This window comes from Tympanuchus pallidicinctus, unplaced genomic scaffold (genome assembly GCF_026119805.1).
Source record: "Tympanuchus pallidicinctus isolate F22 unplaced genomic scaffold, pur_lepc_1.0 scaffold18, whole genome shotgun sequence".
NCBI lineage: Eukaryota > Metazoa > Chordata > Aves > Galliformes > Phasianidae > Tympanuchus > Tympanuchus pallidicinctus.
The window spans coordinates 13,576,109-13,591,850 of NW_026294699.1; the positions used below are offsets into that span (position 1 = coordinate 13,576,109).

Below are 15,742 nucleotides of genomic sequence, written 5' to 3' on the forward strand. Positions count from 1 at the left end.
GGAGAGTTCACTGGTTCGGTTCTTTTGTTTTGTTTTCTGCTGCGTTGTGCCTTTCTGAACGTAGGTGTGGGGCTGGCAACAGGCCGAAGAGAACTGAGGGGCTTTCTAACAAACTCCATATGGGGTTGGGATAGCAAACATGTTTTTCTCTTGCATTGTTGCAATGGGTTGTTTTGCCTGCTTTTTGGGAAACAGCAGGGGCTTTCTTTTCCCCAGTTATGTGAATAATTAGATTTATTTCAGTATTTACAAGAGATTGCTAAACACTTTGGTTTCAAGAAAGCTGGGAAGTCAACTCTCTTGGGGGTGATGCAGTGAGTGGGTGGAAGAGGCCACAGTAGGCATGGCTCTGCCTCTATGGGGGAGATAAGAGGCAACTAAGAGTGCCCAGGTGCCCCCCATGGTCTGAGGTGTTTGCAGAAAGGAACAAGTTTCTAAATTATCCCTTAGCAGGTGACTGTGTTCTGCCTGCAGGGCTCGGCTGCCTGGGGAGGCTGCTGGCAGGGCAGAACCGGGCACTGGCATCTTCCAGAGACAGCTGGGGGGCTGTGAGGTGAGATGGCACCTAAGGTGAGAGTGGTTTTACTGTTGTGTTGGGGTTATTTTGTCACCAGTCCTGCCTTGTGTGGTGCATTGCTGGAGGATGAACTAAGGTAGTGCTGTGTGGTACTCTGGCAAGGAGCAAAACAAGTTGGTGATCATTTGTAAATAATTTCAGTGGACATTACCATTTGCTATGTGCTTTCTCTTGGCTGAGCAGTTCTGAGTTCTTTGTGTTGTGGTGTACAGCTCCTTGTATTGCCTGGTGAGGTTGTGCTTATAGGATATGTTGATGGAATGTGACTTAGAGGGCTTCATTTTAAAGAGCCTGTATTGCCTTTTCTCTTGGAAGAGAGGCAACAAGTGGTCCTTCCACCAGACAAGGTCTGTCCAGCTCCCCAGCCTGACAGCATCCGTTGCAGTCGTGCAGCATCCACAATTCGTGCCTTGCAGAAAGGCAGAAGTTGGATGTCGTCTTGGAGATGTCTTGGGGTTTCCAGGCAAAAGCTCTTTGGCTCCTTTCAACAGGCAATGAAAGCAAAACATGAGCTCTTTAGGGCTGGGACTTCTTTTGTTACTTCTCTGATGCTGAGCACAGGAAAACCTCAGTCTTGGGAATCTGAGACCTTACCCAAATGACTGAAGGATCGCAGGGTTGCCAGACATGACCAGGAGTTGGTGGAGTCATACATGAAGGTGTGTTGATGTGGCTGCACCATTCCTTATCATGTTTTCTCTCATCCATCCCCAGGACCTCCCCTGGCACAAGCTCTCTTGCTCCCTTGGCTGGGATGAGGTGCTGTGGCCCCAGGCATGGGGCACACTGAGATGAACTGAGCAGCTTTTTGAAAATGTCTTGAGGTAAGCTTTGCCAAATGATCAAAACTTGGTAAAGAAAGCAAAGTATTCTCATCTCTCTCTCTCTCTCTCTCTCTCTCCTTTTTTCCTTCCAAATGCCCCATTTTCAAATCTGTCGGTGCTATTTTTCTTTTTCTTTTTTGTTTAAGAGGATCAAACAAACCAAAACTGTTTCGTCTTGGTGCTGAGCAAGACCTCTTTGACTGGCCCCAAATGATGGTGTTTTGTTGTTCAGCATTTAATTTTCCTGAGGCCAGCTGCACAATCATTCGGCATCAGTCAAAAAATGTTTTCAATTCCTTGCCCATTTGTGGTCTGATAGATCCTCCCTGCTTTCCTGCCAGTTTGGGCAGTCGAACTGTGGGACCCCCATGTTCTTAGGGCTTGTGCCTTTGAGGCAACTACTGCTCCAGGAATAGAGAAGCCAACATGTCCAGATGCCCAAGCCAGTGACTCCCTGCATTGCCTGATCCAGACTCCCGATTTATTTTGAGTGTCATTCCTAGCAGCCCACCATCTAGCATGAAGGAATTCTATCCACTCATACAATGAGAGCATTTCTTTTCTGGCTGTTGCAGGATGTAGTAACATTTGTTTTTAAAAAAATAATCTGTTTCTGAGAAGGAATTTGTCCCATTGTTGTTTAGAATAGTAGCAGTAATAACAATGCTGAAAGCAGAAATTAATAACCAGATAGAGCCAGGGCTAGGGGCGAGAAAATTGCTGCAACTGCTGGGAGCAGCAAAATAGCTGTGCCCCAGCTGTTTTCTGCCCTGCTTAGCAGATGTCTGGAAAGCCACTGCCACTGTTCCAGAGGGCCAGAAAGATGGAGCTAAGCACCCCCAGCAACTGCCAGAATTCTCCATAACAGTATATGTTTTCCCATCCTACAGATAAGAAACAAGACAGACAATCAGTGATTTCTTTATTTGTATAGCAAGCTCCAGGTCGTATACTGCAGAACAAAGAGTTAATTTATAATACCCCATCCAAAGCTGTGTTCTCAGTGCAGGAGAAGGACTCAGTTAATATTCAAACATCTCAGTGCAGAACCTGAGAGGAGATGGAGAACATTGTCCTGCCAAGCAGTGGGGTGAGAGAGAAGGGAGCTGAGCAATTAAGTGCAGTGTGACTTTGTGTGTGATGGATGAGGCATTTTTTTCCACTGACACAGCAAAGCCTCAATAATTGCCAGGCATGGGCTGACAACTCTGTTCTCTGTTCGAATGTTGGGAGTAGCTCTCAGTGGGTGGGATTCTCAAAATTTGGGCTATATTTGCAGAGCATCACAAGTGCTGAGAGCTCCTGGGGGTTTGTCTGGACCGTTTCCCTCAGCTGGAGGGACTTGCAAGTTCAAATATATGTGGATAGGATGAGAAGTCAGAGGCTCAAATTGCCTCTCTGGAAATTCAGGTTGAACATTTGAAAATACTTTCTAACAATGAGAACAGTGAAATATTCATAGAAATGGCAACGGAGGGCTGTGCACGTGGCATCACTGGGGTTGTTAAGAGCAGGTTAGAAAAACATCTGTTAGGAAAGATGTAGGCTGATGATCCTGACCTGAGGAAGTAATATGAATTGAACAACCTCCCAAGTTCCCCTTCAGGCCAATTTGCTTTGCTTCTGCAGTGTTGCATAGCAGTGGTTAGCAGATAAATTGTAGTATAGTGATTCCAATGATTTCTTCTCCCCAAAGTACATGCTGAGAGTTTTCTCTCCAGTGTAGCAAGAAGACGTGTTTCAGTCAGTAAACATGCGTCTCCGAATTAATACCTCAGGATTATTAAATTGGGAAGAAAAAGGAACACTTTATTTTCATAATAAGGAAATGAATTTTCAAGAGGAAAAAGAAAGAAATACTCGCCTTGTCCACCCCCAGAAAAAAAAGATGCGTCAACTGAAGGATGTTTATTGCTAAATAATGAGAAGAGATGTAGAGTAAAGCAAAAGTTCCTATCTTTGGGGAGAAAAGAGAGGAAAAGAAAGGAGTAAGTGCACAGATATGGGTCGAACAAAACCCTGAAAGAGAAAGAATTCCTAAATAAATTAAATTATACATCTGACGAGCACAAACAGCCTTCTACTTTCAAAAGGGATTTAACCCAGTTCTTCAAAGAAACAAAACCCAGCAGTAATTAGTAAAATGCTTTTATCTCTTCTGGATTAGAGTATCCCATAAAGCTGAATTCCTAGAGGTGATGTTTCTCCTCCCCAGAATATCAAACCTTAGAAGATGTTGCACAATTCTTCTGCTTCAGCCCAATTGGGTGCTGAGGAAGTTGGACTGCCTGGGCTGTGCTTATTTTGCTCATAGGAAAGTCAGCTGTGATGAGACCCCTAATAGAAAGATGAGGAAAATGTCAGGAAACTGGGACTTGCCCTTTGATGTTCCTATGAGCTACAAGTTGGGCCTTGAAGTCCTGCTGGCCTTCTGTGTGCTGAAACGATTTGCACCCAGGATGCATCTTTGGCACATGGAGCAGCACCTGTGCCTGGTGTGCGTGCATGATGAGGCTGGGAAAGCCCAGCCAAGGCTGGGAGAGTGCAGGGTGATGTGGTCCCATCACTTCAGCCAGGGGAGTGAGCACAGGGAAATGAGGCATCGCAGACATGCTTGGAGTGGAAAAATACAACCTGGATAGGATATGTTTCTAAACTACCTAGGGGAAAATGAAGATCAACTCACGTGCTGCTGCCTTTGACTTCTCAGCCAACAGATGCGATACCAGCAGCTCCAAATCTGCATGCTGAGCCAAGTTAGTGTTAGGAACCAGACATTCTTTCTGGATGGCTCCTCCAGTCCAAATGTGACTGTGCCATCAGTCGCTTCCCTGCAGCAGAAGCAAAACTCCTGCTTTCCGTGTATCCCAGGTGCGTTTCCAAAGCAAGGCAGCTCACATCCACAGAAGTTTTGGTTTTCATGTGATGCCGATCAATGAGCCAGATGCAGCCGTTGGTAGGGATCATTCCCTGCCCTGGGTTACATGAGGAGGCAGTGGGACAGCTGCAGTGCTTAGTCCTGCAATTGCATTGCCTGGTTCAGAGGAGATGTCCCAAGGGCCTATGGCTCTTTTTCATTTGTGTTTTTTTTTTTCTTCCTTTAAGTGATATATTTATCAGAACAAAGCATGAATGCAGTAAGTAAAGCAGCTCTCAGCAGTGCTGCAGACATGCAAGCAGATTGTTGAGGTTTCAGCTGCCTTACCAATTTTGTCTACGTTTCAAAATTAAAACTAGACAGCCTAAAGAGCATCCCCCGAAGCCTTCCCTTCTTCCCAGGCCAACTGCAGCAGGCAGAGCTGGCTGCATCCTGGAGATTGCCATGTTCCCAGCCCTGTCCACAGCCATCCCACTGGCAGGCTCAGACACAGTGTCCCACTGAGTGGCCAATGGCCCCAGCACTGCCAGGCCAAGCAGTCAGACTGGGGGCTGCATGGCTTTGCTGTGCTCCTACGCTCACCGCCTCATCTGCAGAAGGTGGCATTTCTGCCTCTGCTGCAGCCTTAGATAATGCTCTGTGCCTGCTGTCACTGCTCTCCCATAATTACCAGAAACATTGCTTTAAGAAGTTACAACTTCCTGGAATGATGTGAAAAATGAACCGTTTAGAGCACCAGTGAGTAATAGGTAATTGCAGGCTGGAGCATCTTTAAACACTTTCAGCCTTAAGTACATTTTTGAAGAGCGTCGCTCATTATTACCTTGCAGATCTTGATGGAGTTGCACAATCCCAGTAGCCTAGATTACAAATGACAAAAGAACTTTGTACTCAGGGGAACTGCTTGGCAATTACAGCCAGGCCTGAGGGGGGCAGAGGTTTCAGCCCCCTGCTCTGCTGCCACTGCAGCACTACCACTGCGGAGACAACGCGGGGACGTGTGTGTGCAGAGGGACTGTAGTGCTGCAGAGGTCCCTTAAAATCCAGGTCCTGTAGAGTCTGATCCCTTAGGCACATAAACGCACCTTGAGAAAAGGAGCGATCCGCGAGAAGCTCTGTGCAGGCTAAGAGCTGTGTGTCTGACTCAGCAGCAAAGGTTAAGCCTTGGTTTGGTTGCTGCCAGGAGGAAGGTGCCAAACTTCTCCTGGGACCTTTTCTGGTCTCAGAAGTATAATCCCAGATCTATAAAATGAAGATAATCATCTTCTTTTGTGCACAGATAAATGCATTGACATGAGGAGCTCTAGCTCTCATGCTGTGTACACATATGGACCTTTAATAGGGAGTGAAAGGCACATTTTCTCAAGCAGGGCTTGGGCATGCTGTGCCTGGGTGCTGCAGCGTGGAGAACCCAGTGCTGGTGGCCAAACTCTCCTGGCAGGAGGCAGCTGGGCTGCCAGCACCATGCCTTCCCTTCCCATGCCAGCTCTCGGTTTTGCATCCCATCCTCAGGCTGCCCTCTCACCCAGGATGACCCCCAGCAGTGTGCTCTCAGCTCTCTGCCTGAGCCACTGGAAATGAGGAAACCCCACCACCTGACTGGAGGGAGGAGAGGATGCTGTGCTCTCCCCCTTCTGAGGAGACAGGTATTCTCAATGAGCAGGAATGTTCTCTGTGTGCTGAGCTCCAACTCCTTGGCCTAAAACTTCTGAAGCTGCATTATTATCCCAGTTTATGCCATTCATCTGCAAATACATTAGTAGTATGTTGATGAAAATTTCTTTTTCTCCCGCTTAAAATACTTCCAAGTGCATCTTCCCATTGTGTGCTCAAACCATTTCTTGCCAATAGAAAGTAGTTCTCCAGTAGTTCTCCATTTTCTTGCCGTAATGTAAGTTTGAAGGGGAAGGACTGCTCTGCTGTGCTGCCTCTAGTGAGCATCTGGCCCTGTGTTCTACCCATTTCACAGAATCACAGAATCACCATTTCCAGGCACTATGTTCTGCACCACACTATTCTGGGAACCAAGGGAAGGAGAGCAGCCCAGGAACAGGAAGGATTACGTGCTTTTATATCTGACTTGTATCCCTGGAGCAAGGAAGGACAGTGTTTAAAGGACTGCCTGCACCATCAGGAACCTGGCCACGTATATGATTGGCATTTGCAGTAGTAATGAGACATTTCAATTCTAATGAGCTCATTACTATTTTTACTGCTATTGTATTTTGCATTTTCCACAAATCATGCAAGGAGCTACTTTTCATTTCCACTTTTTACTGTGGAAAGTCTCAGGGCAATCCCAGTGTCTGCGTAGCAGAGAGGAATTAACCCCTATGGAGACAAAGCAGGGGAAGCTGCTCAGAACTGGCCACAGGGGAAGAGGAGAGAATTGAGCTGTGCCTGGAAGCTAATTCAGTAAGGAGATCCTACGCTGCTGTGAAATCCAGGGACAGCGTGTTTTTATGGATGCATCTCCCACTCAGGAACGTCTGTACAAAATCAATCTGCTCCTAAGGGGAAGCTTGGCATATATATTAAGTTCTCTGTTGACAGTTTCTTCCAAATATTGATTTGGATCAGAGTTTCTCTGTCATTTTGCACTGTTTTGCTTTAATGATAAGACAAAAAAGCTTTGGCTTTGCAGCAGTGCTCAAGTTCCCAGTATTGCTCAGCTGGTCTGATCCATGCCCCTCCAGAGCCTTCTTGTCTTTTTTGAGATCCAAGTATGTGTGCAGTAGAGCAGTCCCCAGAGACACCTCGTGTTGGGTTCCAGTGACCCTGCTGGCTTGGATTACTTTTGGCGAGGTTCCATTCAAGCTCTGGCTTAGGCTGCTTGCTGTTACCTTTCCCAGATGGATTAGCAGACACTCTCAGCTTTAGCTCACAGTGAATAGGCAGTACCTGGGAAAACAATCCTCTGCCATCCTTCAGGCTCCATGATGGGGCTTAGTGAGGGGGTTATTAGAGTTAGGGTAGTATGGTCAGGTTGAGGTTGGACTTGATGATCTGTAAGGTCTTTTCCAACCTGAGCAATTCTATGATTCTGTGATGCAAAGGGGCAGCTCCACCACGACCCTGTGGATGTTTGCAGACACATCAGAGTGCAAATGAGACATCACTTCAAATCATCTGCTGGAAAATCATGTAGCTTTGACACACTGCTGTGTAACCAGGCCAATTCTAATGGGGTAGAGAAGCGGTTAGGTTGCGTAGTTATAGGGGTGATTGAGCCTTGCTCTGAGTTCATACCAAAGGATAAAAATCCACTGATCTGATTGATTTAGAAGGGATATCATGTTGGTGTGCATCCTTTTGGATATTCGAGCAGCCTGCTTTAACCTTGGCAGGTGGGTAAGAAGACTCCAATGTGGAAATGTCTTTCTCATAGGCTGGATGCTGCATCACAGTAACATACATTTTTTTTTGGCCACCAGTAAGGAGAAACTCTTACAGCCTCTTTTCTGACTTCAGACAGAACTTGGAAAGCCCCACCTTTTGTATTGTCTGCACAGCTTAGACACATTCTGCAAGTTGTGTGCAAAGTCACACAAACAGTTGCTTGAGAAAATGAATTGCCACCAAAGAACGCAATTGAGAAAAAAAAAAAAGGAAGTGTGTATGTCTGCTAGTTGAGAGATTATTTCGTTAAAGTTTCAACTTCTGGCAAGATCTGTCTCTCATTCCCTCTGTGTCCTATGGCTGATGAGACATCATCCTTCTTCCGAGCCTAGGGTGAGGGCTGGCCTGGTTTTGATGATCTGTAGACTTTGGTGGCATCTGGCAGTAGCACTGCCAGCTGTTGCAGAGACAATAAAGAAGAAAGAAAGACAAGAGAATTGAAAAAAATATATAAATTTTGACAGTGTCTGTTCAAAGACTATCTTACAAATGCATGTGGGAGGAAAATTTGGGTACAAATCCTCTGTGCCTTTCAGACAAACCTGCTGCTGCCTTATATAGCTCACCAAGGGCACAGGGGGAAGAAGGAGTGTAAATTTGCCGAGGCAGAATTGCATGCTGTATCTCCTTCAGGAATTGAGAAGCTGTTTAAGTGAACCTAGAGTCTTTTTCCCAACACCTTAGAAATTTCTCTGTGTCGTCATTCTTCTGTGAGCTGCTGCACTGGTACTTTGTTTTGATATCTTAGGGAGCGAGATGGGAGAATTAACAAGAGTTTTGCTCCTGGCAAGATCATCTAGGCTATCTGCTGTTGGCTGAGCATAGAAAGTGCCTCCTCTGCAGGTGTCTGAGAGCTCTGGGGTTTTGACAAACCTCAGTGGGATTTAGGTGAGATGCAAACCAGCAGGAGCTGCTGGGCGTTGGTTCCATCCTCAGGAAGTTGCAGTAGAGGGGAGGGGGGCATGCCAGTGTCCATTAGATTTCATGCAGGTCCCATGCAACCAAAACCCAAAGGAATGCTATCAGAGTGATGCAGATAGCCCTCCATGAGGCCTCGTCCCCATGGCAGCTACGTGCTTCATGAAGGAGCTTGTCCCTTCCAGCTGCTCTCAGCATCCTTTTCTCCCTGAGGCTGCAACCCCTTGGTGGGCTCCCATCCGCTCATTAGTGCATTGCAAGCCAGTGCTGGATTTATGCTCAACACCAGGGGCTCTGCACTATGTGTATCTTATCTCTCACTAGTGGTTGTTATATTAAGCTATGATACAGAAAATAGTGAGAAATATCTACAGTGTTACTCCTCAAAAACAGACAAGTTTCTGTGTGTGTGATTGCTATGCTCAGTGTTTGATCCCAGCTGGAATCCAGAGGGATGGGAGTGAAAAAGTCAGACACATTTTTTTGCAAACCACAACAACGGGGTTTGGTGAAGGGCAGGACAGTGCAGAAACTGGTACAGTGAAAATAATGCAAACAGTACAAAACCAAGCCATGGTGGCAGATACTCGTTAATTCTTCCTTTCCACTGTTCCTTCGTGTACATGTATGATGGTTATCATCCAGAGTTATCCGGTCCCTGGGGTTCAGTATGAACCTGAAATCTCTGGTGTCACCTAGGACACGATGTGGGGGTTAAACAGGCAGGGTGGGCAGCATATAAAATAGTCATGAATTCCAATAACTTGATGACAGCTGAATGTTATTTTTAGAATGTGATTGACAGGGGTTGGATGAGCAGTGCTGTGTCCAGCTAGCTCTGATGGGCCCAGTAAAGCAACACTGAAGACAGTGACAAAATGATGTCATTGCTGAGTGAAGACAATATTCTGGTCCTGAATGGCATTTCTGATGCGCAGTGATCCAAATGCCATCCTTTGCTCACCTTTTTTATGGCTCATTTCTCTATTCTCAGCTGTTGCCTCTGAGCTCATGACAGAAGGAGGATAAAAGCCCAGATACCTCTGTGATAGACCCTACCGTACTTTTTCCATTGAAAGAATGAAAGCATTTAATAGGAGAGAGGCATTAATCAGTGACCGCAATGTGATACCCTCAAAACTAGGCTCAATGCTGATATTAGTGTCAGTGGGCACTGATTCTAAACATCCAACCTGGAGATGAAGCAAACGAGTAAGTCAAAAGAAGCTGATACGAATAACTATTTTTGCAGGCAGAGCATCCTGTGCTTCTGCACTGTTTTCTTACCTTTCCTTGCCAGCAAGGGAATGTTTGGGGTTTTTTCTTCTATTCTTCTGAATCCCAGTTGTGATTCTGCTGTCATAACGCTTTGGATCTGGGACAGTAAAAAATTGCTGTGCATTAGCACTTATTGGACTTGACCTGGTAACCTACTGTTCCATGGAAGGTGGTTTACAGCTTTCATTCATGGCGCAGCATGACCTCATTACTGCAGTTCTGAGGGAAGCAGCAGTGTAGCTGCGGTCCTAGTTTACATTTTTTACTTTCTTTCTTTTCTGTAGATCCTTGGCAATGGAGAGAGATTGCAGTGCAAGCACTTTTCTGGATTACTCTGTCACCGATGTCAAATCAAAGCATCAAGGATATAAATCTTCAGTAAACATCTGGCCTCACTTCAGCCAGGTTATGCAATGCCTCAAGTACATTCGGCAGCAGATTATGCTGTGTTCTCCACTTGTGCAATGCAAGCTAATGTGAATATCAAGTCACATCAGTGGTCTGGACAAGTAGTCGAGAGATAAAGACGGCAACCCAAACTGGGAAGTTCGGCCTTTCAGGTAAGATTAAACTTCAAGTTCAAATCTGCCAGCTATGCTGCATTCAGAGGGTTATGGAAACTACTCACATCTTGGTGCTAGAAACTTCAAATCTCCTTCTACCAGGAAAGCATCGCAAACAAACCCTGTGGGTGTTTATATGGAACTGCAGCAGAGTAACACAGCAATGCTCTGGCTGTGCTGGGATGCAGAAATTTGGATTTCTCTATCCTTTTCTTAGATATTTTTTCAGATAAACAACATATCTTTCTCCATCTTGCAATCACAGTGATGGGCTTCACTTGTCAAAGCTGGAGCTGTCAAAGCTGGAGCTCAGCTTCTGCCATGGGCCACAGGAGGAGGAAAAATGGAAGAAAAATCTTTGGGGGAAAAAAAAGGAAAGAGATAAGCAGTAGGATTTCAGTCAAGAACTGGGGCTGATTTTGGTTTTCATGGTAATGGATTTGTTTGAAGAGAATATATTTAATCTATAGATCCAACCTGGGATTACATGGAAAGGTCACTCAACTCTGCTCGTCCTCCCAGTCTCTCATTTCTGTTTGACATCAGCAAAGCCTGAATTTTAATATTTGTTATATTTAGGGCAGATGATCCATGCAGTCAGAATCGAGGATTAGGAATTCATTTTGTAAAGCACTACGTAAAAACACGACAAAATTTGACCCTGGCTCCAACTCTCTTAGTCCACTTGAGTCTAATTGTAAAAGCAGGATCAAAATCTAAAGAGAAGCAAATGTAATTTTGGTGCAAGTAGATGTTTTTGCTTTTGCCTTTTCCCTTGCCCAAGAGCTTCTGTACACAGAAGCACTGAGGTAGTAGAGGGCTGCTTTGTGCATTGATAGTACAAAACAAGATTAGTCAGAAGCAATAAGAACGACCCCAGCTGTTGTCTGCTGGTAGAAACCTTTTAAAAAGAAAAAGGACAGAAAGTTATTCGACAATTATGAGGAAGGAAGAGCACGTAGCTTGAAGTGACTGGCTAGTAATCAATTCCTGCTGTGAGCATTTTTGTCCTGACCATACGATATGTGAAGAAAAATGAGAAGCATGCATAAAGAAATCAGCACAGCTTCTTAAATGGAAAAACAGAAAGTTCACTGAAAGATAAACAGCATAGTCAGCATGACATGAAATCCCATTGTTTTAATATAATATCTACTTTAAAAGTATCAACCTTTCAAAACAATTAAGAGTGTGGGAATAATCATTTTCCCTTCCACTGCAGTGCTTTTTGTGTGTATTTTGAAAATGATTCTTATCTGGTTTGCTTCTACAGCTCCAACTTAAAGGTCATCATGTTCGATCAAGATATCGTCTCGTGACAGCTTTGTTGGTATTCTCAGCAGTGCTTGGGAACAGTGGCTGATCTTTCATCACAAACTGTAAAGGAGGTGGTGCATGTACATAATCCAGAAATAATGGATATTCCTTTTGAATTTTAATTTAGGACTAATTAGCTGTTTTGTTTTGTTTTGTTTTTTCATGTTTGTATTTAGAATGCAAGGATTGGCTTTGGCCTTTGGGATAGATTTTGTCACTGAGTTTCAGGAAGTGAAAGACCTCTCTGAACCTCAGAAAAAGAGGGCGCATGAGCACAACCACTGCAAAAAAAGAAATTGTGATTGTAAAATTCAGTGGCATAGAGAATGACAATAGACTGGAATATCTCCAGAATGCTAAAAAGCCCTCTGACAGTTGTGGAGATGAGAAGGCGATGAGATTCATCCCACAGAAATCAAATATAAAAATATTGAAACGTTAGGGATGTGGAAACAAATCACCCTGAGAGGGGAGGAAGGGCAGCACTCGTTGTTCTGGGTGGCTGTTCCACTGGCTGACACGTGGCATGCACTTTGCAGTACTTCAGAAAGACACTGGCATGGGGTCATCTGTTGAAATATTAACAGAATTTGTCAGCAGTGTTTCCAGTAGTGAAACTTGGCTTTTTTTCGTTCCTTTCATTCACTTGTGGCAGCATTATCTCTGCTTGTAGCCAGTTCTTTCCTGCCTGTAGCAGCAGCGCTGTGTCTGCAGGAAGGAGCAGGGCTGGGAAGGTGGAGACGAAGGTGTCCATGGGCATACTGCATTTCTCTTAGCTTCAAAGAGGCAAAGTGGGGAGTAAATCCTTCACAGCACTGAAACAGTTATCAAAGTAATCCTATGGAGAGTCTGCCATCGTTACAGATCCCCTTTGGTCCTAACCTTTGAAGAATAGATGGAGGTGCTGAGTAGACACTGAAAATCTTGATTCAATTCCCAGTGCCACCAAAGGCTCTGTGATTTATGGGGCAAAAAATCTCAGCCTCTCTCGATTCAGTTCCCCATGCACAACCACACAGAACTCTTTGGTGTAGGAGTGACCTCCTGAGATGTTATTTATCTCACTGCCCCTTGATTGAGTCCCTAGACGACAGCAGTGTGAAATGAGCTGACCGGCTCCTTTCTCAGGCGGCTTGCTCCCAAACAGCACAAACGCTGTGCTGAGTGTCCTTGCTCTCAAGTCGTTTTGAACATTTTACTTTTTATCAAAGGATGTTTTTTCTTTGAGATGAAGCCATCTGCTCAATATTTAATAGTATTTTATAATCCCCTGTTTTCTCCCTAGAAAAAGCCCTTAATATGAGTCATAATACAAACATAATTTGTAAATGAAATGTAGGCCTGGATCAATACCCTTCTCCTTGCTGCAGGGTAGCATAATCACTGAAAGATGTTCTCCTAATTGTTATGAGGACAGGGAATTGTTTCATTTATGTAAGTGAAATGTGTTGTTAAGTTGTCTGATGATGGGAGTTGACTCTGAGGTTTCTGTACTTGTGGCAAAATGTCAATATTCCTAAAGCATCTTGCAGTCAGCAGTTTCAGAGAACAGGTTATTTGCAAAATAGCCTCCCCATTATAATCCAGTGACAGATCTGCTCCCTAGGTTCCAGCACTGGCCTTTCCAAATCCAAAGTTAAATGGATTCTGCTCCAAGAGCTGAATTGTCACTGAAACTGCTGTGCTTCAGACAGATTTGCTGTTACTGAGAAAATAGGGCTCCTATATCTTTCTACTGAATAATTTCTCAGGGACATGTCTTCAGTGCATGGTAGTACAGGAATATTGCAGTGTTGTAACTTTTGGATAAGCTAATAGACATGCAATCTTAGTTAGTGGAAACCTAGATGCTCACAAACTTACTTGGGCAGAACAGTAATTTGCTGTAAAAACAGCCCCCAAAATTCAATAGGAGAGTGTATGCAGGTATTGTTTAGTACGTGTAAATGTATTCAAACTTCATTAGCTAATACCAGTGCCTTTAGCAAAGTTACTTCTTGATTTCTACTACAGAAAAACTTAAGCTCTGTTCTGGTGGGCACTAGGATTTTTCTCTGTGTAATAAATGAAAATTACATTTAAGCATACGCTCTTACCCCATCATCATGAAGTCCTGCATGTTGAAGGGATGCTATTCACAATCACTGAATTCTCCAAGTATTCATACTTGCAGTGAGCCCCTCGGTACGTACAGAGCCCCACTTGTCCTCTTTGTGAACTGTTGGTCAATTTTTGCCTTGGATCATTTCTGATAGGCAAGAAAACCAAGTAGGTATGTTCCATAGGAAAACCACATTTGCTTAGACTGTGCTTCCCAGTTCCCATTTCCCCCAGCACAGTGGAGATCATGTGTTCTTATGCTCTCACCAGCTTAGTTTTGATCTTCCATAATTGCTTTTTCAGGGGCAGTGACAAGCACTTACCTCAGCAGGTGAAGATTACCCTTTCCTCTGTTGTTTCCCTTACACTCAACACAGGGGCTGCTAACCTGAGTTGCTTCCCTATAGCATCACCATTATACTGCACAACAAAGATGTCATGTTAAAACGTTATCACAAGAACCATCCTTGCCATATGTGGCCTGGTCTCTTGTAGCAAAGAGGCTTTTCAACACGTATCTGCAAATCATCTCCAGCAGGACCTTTCCCTGACCTGCGACAAGCAAGTGTGCATCTTTCCTATTGCACACTGAGACTTGCAGTTGCCTGGGGTGCAATGCTTTGGGGTCACCTGGGCTTATCGAGGTCACTCCCCTGGCATTTTGCTTTCTGATAAGCAAGGTCACAGCCTTGGACAGCAGCCCCGCAATTTGTACTTGTGCTGTGTGGACTCAGACCTGTGTGTGTACTGAGCTCTCACCCAGATAAAATAGCCTGTGATGAATTCCACTGTAAGAGCAGTAAAAAGAAGTGGTGTGAATAGGGTTTGGAGGAGCAGGGGAAGTACATCTAGAGAGCACTTGAAACAGCCTGTTAAGAAATTGCAGTGTAATGCACAGCTCCTTGTCCTCATCCACAAAGAGAACCCTGCAGGCAAAAGGCACCTAAGCAGGTTAGGTGCCAAAGGCTGCTCTGCTCTCTGTATTCAATTAGCCAGATGCAGCAAAATAATGGACTCTATTCATTGAGTGCAAGTCTCATCGCTTGTTTGACTTGATGCGATAAAATCACCAGAGATAAAGGTGCAAATAGTACCTCATTGTACCAAAACCTCAAAATAATATGCTACTAGTGAAGGCAGTGTTAGTCCTATAAACATGCTTTAAACCCACTGAAGCAGTGATGGAGCACCTGGTGGGAAGGCAGAGCCAGCCCACGGGTGCTCAGGTGTATGCAATGCAATGCACTGAGTGATGGAAGGGTGGAACCAGGATCCTCCTCTTCCCAGCCCTCATTTAAAGGCTGGCAGTGAAGGCAAGAGGATATCACTGGAAATCCCTGTGTACCTGAAGCTTTCTGAAGGTAAGCAGCTTCTTTCCTTTATTTCTGTGCCCACAGCTGTTGCATTGTTGCATTTAAGCAAACCTTCACTTGCTGCAGTCTAGGACCTTGCTGGCCTGCTGTCACTGCTGTGCTTCCCATTGTGTTACAGTAGATTTTACTTATTCACTAGGTCACACTCACACTTGTTTGAACTGTCTCTTACTTGGAACTAGATGATCTTTAAGGTCCCTTCCAACTGAAGCTGTTTTATGATTCTGTTTCCTGGGATTTAGTTCCTCTGCCATAACCTCAGAGACAAGCTGTATGAGTATAGTCCTGCACTAGTTCTCATTCAGAAAAAGCAGAATAACTCAGGATTTTTGCAGCCCAGTAAGTTGAAGCAGTGCTAGTTCTCACCACCCAGCACTTGCCTGACCTTTGTAAATGTAAATGGAGGAATTTCACCAACTACTGCATATGTTATTGTGATTTATTTTTTTTTTTTTCTTCCAAAATACTTGTACAAGAGAATCAAAAATATTTTGTAGGGAAAAGTAGGAAAGCTT

The 15,742-nt window shown here is 44.5% G+C and overlaps 1 long non-coding RNA gene across 3 annotated transcripts in view; it reads left to right on the forward strand.

The window, feature by feature from the left end:
• LOC128079190 (uncharacterized) overlaps positions 1-15,742 on the forward strand; it is a 152,547-nt gene that overhangs the window by 112,254 nt on the left and 24,551 nt on the right. For all 3 annotated transcript variants that reach the window (XR_008206013.1, XR_008206014.1, XR_008206012.1), the window contains 3 exons: positions 1,292-1,401; positions 10,159-10,434; positions 11,711-11,828. This is a non-coding gene — a long non-coding RNA (uncharacterized LOC128079190). The remainder of the gene's footprint in view (positions 1-1,291; positions 1,402-10,158; positions 10,435-11,710; positions 11,829-15,742) is intronic.